We start from the raw sequence: 4,462 nt of genomic DNA on the forward strand, positions 1-4,462 counted from the left end.
AGGTGCAAACCTCACCTAAAGCATCCTTTTCAGGAGAGGATTAGAGACATGTTCCGTGTACCAGTTCTGAGCAGGCAGAGATGTTTCCCCCTCCAGATATGGGTTTTTTCCCCTCAAAGCTGTTTTCCTCCTCTGGCCTCTTCTGCCCTGAAGTCCCCACTTAATTCTTTAAATTTCTGCTTGTCCTAGAGAGGTGGAACAATTCCATGGTTCAGTGGTGTTTGGTGACTCTGGTCATACATGTATTACAGGACACACGGTTTCCTTCACTGGCATCCCCAAGGGTGTGTAAGTGCATTCGTTAATGGGGCCTTATGAGAGTCTCTGTTACTGCTGGTCAGAATTCTCAGTTGACAAAAGAGGGAGAAAAAACACCTTGGTCCTCTTCCATATACTGAGGCGGCTGTAGAAGCTCTGTGACATACATCAAAGTATCTTTGCACGCATCCCTATCTCCTGAATGACGAGGATTTCTAACAAGAGTGTAGACGTCAGGAAGGCAGGAATGCTGGTGCAGGCCTGAGGAGAACGTGAACTGCAGAAGTGTCTCTCCCAAGGGCTGAGCTCAGCCAGGAAGCCACCTGCAGAGCCAGGATGGAGCTGTGGGACGGGGCTGGGTGTCAGTCACTACTGAAAGACAAAGAGGACATGGCAGGAGCAGAGGGAGGCCCTCACCAGAGCCTTGAGGAATGCCACACCTTCCCTGACAGGCTGTTGGAGCTTCAGTGCCAGATGGCCCCTGATTGTAGTGCCAGGGTCACTTTGGAATCTGTGCCTCCCCACGGGCAGAGAATGACCCAGGAGAGCAGCAGCACAGAGCTTTGGGAATGTGTGAGCCCATCAGCCTTTGAGTCTTGGCTCACAAATATCACACAGGAAGTCGAAACCCATCGTCTCTTGCTTTCTGTGCAGGTCTTTCTAGAGAAAAAGCAGGAGCAGACTGCTTATCAAAGATGCCATGCCAGGCTCAGGGAGAGCTGTTCCCAGCCCGAGAGCAGGAAGAGCAGCTCAGGCAGCAGGTGGAAGAGCCACAGGAAATGACCAGGTAAGCCTGACTCGCGAGGTGACAGAGGGAAGGGCAGGAAGAGGGGCATAAAACAGAGCTCTAGGGCCTGAGGAGGCCAGGAGTCCCACAGGCACTGAAAGCACAGAGCCTTGGAATCTGCAGAGATCAGCACTGGGACAGGAGGTTTGCAGTGGAAGCAGAGGTGGGTAGGGAAGCAGAAAGTTTGTGGCTGAATAGATGTGATTTTGAGGCTGCAAGAGGAAAAAGCTGAGCCTGATGGCAGCTCCCAGTCACTTGCTGTGCATTTGTGTGTACAGGACATCAAGGCAGAGCCACAAGCAGAGCTGCCCGAAGCTCAGAGTGCCATCATGGCAGTGAAGAGAAAGAACAAGGAAGACATGAGAAGAATTCAAGAGGAGATGAATCTCCATCAGCACAGGGGCGACCAACAAAACCAGGTGAGAGAAAGAATGGCAGCCACTCCGCTCATGAAACTTCCTCTCCATTGCTGTTTACAGACCATCAAGGAAGATGTGCAGGCAGAGCTGCAGGAATCTGAGGCTAGGAAAAAGGCAAGGAAGAAGAGGCTGGAAGAAGAAATGAAAATCATCAGAGAGAAAGTTAATCGCCTCCCTCAGGCTCTACAAAAGCAAGTGAGTGATGGAGGGACAGCCACTGCAGTCACCAAACTGCTGTTTTCTGCCCTTCTTGCTTTTCCTCTGCAGAGCAGCAGGGAGTGGGGCCGTGCCTCTGAGTGCCATCCTGCTCTAGTATATATCACAGTCACTCTGAAGGACATTTCCTGCTGTGCTGGATCTCAAGTGCTGCCCTGGAAAGTGGGACTTGTTCTTTGGCTTTTGGCCAGCAATCATCCAAATTGATTCCTGCTGGCCTGTTCCTGCTCTCTCTGTTTCTTTACAGGGGAACATGGTGACCCAGAGGAGGACTGAAACAAGCTGTCTGTATCCCTTGTAAATCTGTTCTTTCCCTTTGCTCACAGTCAATGACTCTTGGCTGATAGGGACAAGCTGTAGTCTCTGATTGCTTTGTTCTCTGACTTGAGGTGCAAGTGTCAACATCTCACCTGGCAGACCGCAAAGACTTCCAGAAAACAACTGGCAATGAAGGGCCCCAAGGTTGGCGTGAGGCACAGGAACTGTCCCCACCAGAAGTGCTACAGGTTCAGCACACCTCCATGGGCTCTGGCACTAAACCTGCTGCTGCAGCAGCGTTACCTGGGGGAATCTATTCTGTTGAACCTGGGAATTCGAGCTGGGGCAGTTTGTTCATTTCCAGGTCTGACAGCAGCACGGCTGCTCCGAAACTGGAGATTGAGAAGTATCTGGAGATACTGGGTAAGTCTGGCGTATTTCTTGTCTGAGGGACCGTGTACTCTGTGCAGGTGTCAGCAGAGCTGTACCAAATGCTCCTCCTGAGTCTGGTGTCCCACTGGGGACATTCAGGACTCCCCAGAGGAAGTGCTGTGCTCTGAGGCAGCGAGGGAGCGCTCTGGGTGTTCCTGCTGCCTCTGAGGGCAGCTTGGACTGGCTTGGCTTTGCCTGAGCTTCCCTCTCTGCTAAAGGCTGAAGCACGGATTTTTCTTGAACCAGATGAAGGCTGCGAGCTAGCAAATCATCTGGACAAGTCTTGTGTGCTAGTGGCCAAACTGAACACAATTTTTAGCTTCCTAAATTCTCCTTAGATTCCTGACTCCCAAATAGTCATCAGAGCAAACAAACCTCACAGAAGTTGACTGGTTATGGAGTTTTGTCTTTTTGGCTGGGGATTTATTTTTGTCATTTTTGTTGGGGGGGAAGGGTTGTTGTTTTGTTTTGCTTATTTTTGTGGGGTTTGTTTGTTTGTTTTCTTTTGGTTTGTTTTTGCTATTGTGGTTGTTACTATTGTTACCCAGCTGACCACAAAGGGCTCAGAGCCCCAGACAGTGGGGCTGCCTTTTGTATCTCCTGGAAGCTGGGATCTCTGCTTAAAAGTGAGCATCTTGCATTTTGTTTCCCTCAGGGAGAATGGTGACCATGGAAAACCCTGTGATTAAATACACAGAAAGGGGACGTATTGGCAGCGGGTGAGTCCAAACGCAGTTACTTCTGCACAACCATGGGCCAGGAGTTTTTCTGGTGGAAATGTCTATCCAGTGTGAAGTCAGGCCAGCTGGAAACATCTTCACACCCTGGGGATAGATTGTCCCATCTCTCAGTGCTGCTCAGAATTTGTGAGTGTGCTCAGAGTGCTTTGTCAGAGACATCTTCATGCTGCCGAGGTCTTGCCTGCATCAAGGAGCAGGACCTGGAAGACCTCCTTGTCTCTCAAATGTGGGACAGCTCTGTGTTAATTTCTTTAGCATTTCTGTATGTCTCAAAATCATGCTGACACACTAATGAAAAAAGAAGAATCTTGCTTGCCTGAAAGGGCAACCCCCTTATCAAAGCTGTCAGATAACAGTTCTCAGGAACATTTCTTTCCCATGGTTTGCTGAAGGAAATAATCTGTGGTTAGGATAGGAACCACACAGTTTAGAAACTGACACCCAAGATGAAAGAACAAACTCCCTTTAGGAGCTGAGGCAGTAAACCCCAATGCTTCAGGAACAGGTGCCGTGCCCAGGCACTTGAGAGGAAAATGCATCATCTGCCTTCTGGCAGAGCCCTCCTGCATCCTGCAGGTTTTGGGCATTTACAGGAGACATCTCCTGTGTGGGCTGGCTTTCACTCCAAGAGCTTCTTATTTCACTGCTTCTGTTTTGTTTCTAGGTCTTTTGGAGATGTGGTTAGAGCACTCAAGAATGCCACAGGAGGAGAGAGAAATGTCAACAGCCCTGTGTTTTTTGTCTATAATTTCATTATTTTCATGAAAACATGCATTCCCATCTCCACATTTTTTGTGTTTCTAATTATTCATATACCAAAATACTTCTTTTTTAATTCTTTATCTATTGCAGTTGGTAATTTTTATGTCCTCGTTCTTTAAAAAAATCCACAAGCCATTTTAGCCTCTGGCTCTCAAAGGTCGTTTCCTACCTGTCTGTTTTAAATCAGGGCTACAATTCTTTAATGGAATTGAGACAGATCCAGGAAATGCACACCAGGCACACCAGTGATTCCTCTTGTGGAATATCATGGCCCTGTCATAAGCCTCTTTTCTTTTCTTACCCACGCCCCCCCCTCCCCCCCCCCCCCCCCCCCATCAGCTCAACATTTAGTTGCAAACTTAAACAAGATGAGCAAAATAACAACGCTGCTGTGGGCCTTTGGGATCACCCTTGCTGATCTTTCTGCTTTTTCTGTTGAGCAAGGCTCTGATCCAGGCAAAGAGATTGCACTTAGTGACACAGAACCATTTGGCTGGAACTCTGCTGATTTCTAGTAACAGCTGGAGGCCTGGATCTCCACAGGATGCTTTGGCTGTCCCAGGCTTTGTTGGCTTTTAGCTGCAAATACC

At 48.8% G+C, this 4,462-nt stretch overlaps 1 long non-coding RNA gene across 1 annotated transcript; it reads left to right on the forward strand.

Moving 5' to 3' along the window:
* The first annotated feature begins 911 nt into the window (after positions 1-911).
* Positions 912-4,039, forward strand: LOC135278560 (uncharacterized). The gene is made up of 4 exons (XR_010346021.1): positions 912-1,045; positions 1,324-2,361; positions 3,026-3,089; positions 3,775-4,039. It is a non-coding gene; the product is annotated as an uncharacterized LOC135278560 (long non-coding RNA).
* Positions 4,040-4,462: the final 423 nt, after the last annotated feature.

This window comes from Passer domesticus, chromosome 11, assembly GCF_036417665.1.
Source record: "Passer domesticus isolate bPasDom1 chromosome 11, bPasDom1.hap1, whole genome shotgun sequence".
Lineage (NCBI taxonomy): Eukaryota > Metazoa > Chordata > Aves > Passeriformes > Passeridae > Passer > Passer domesticus.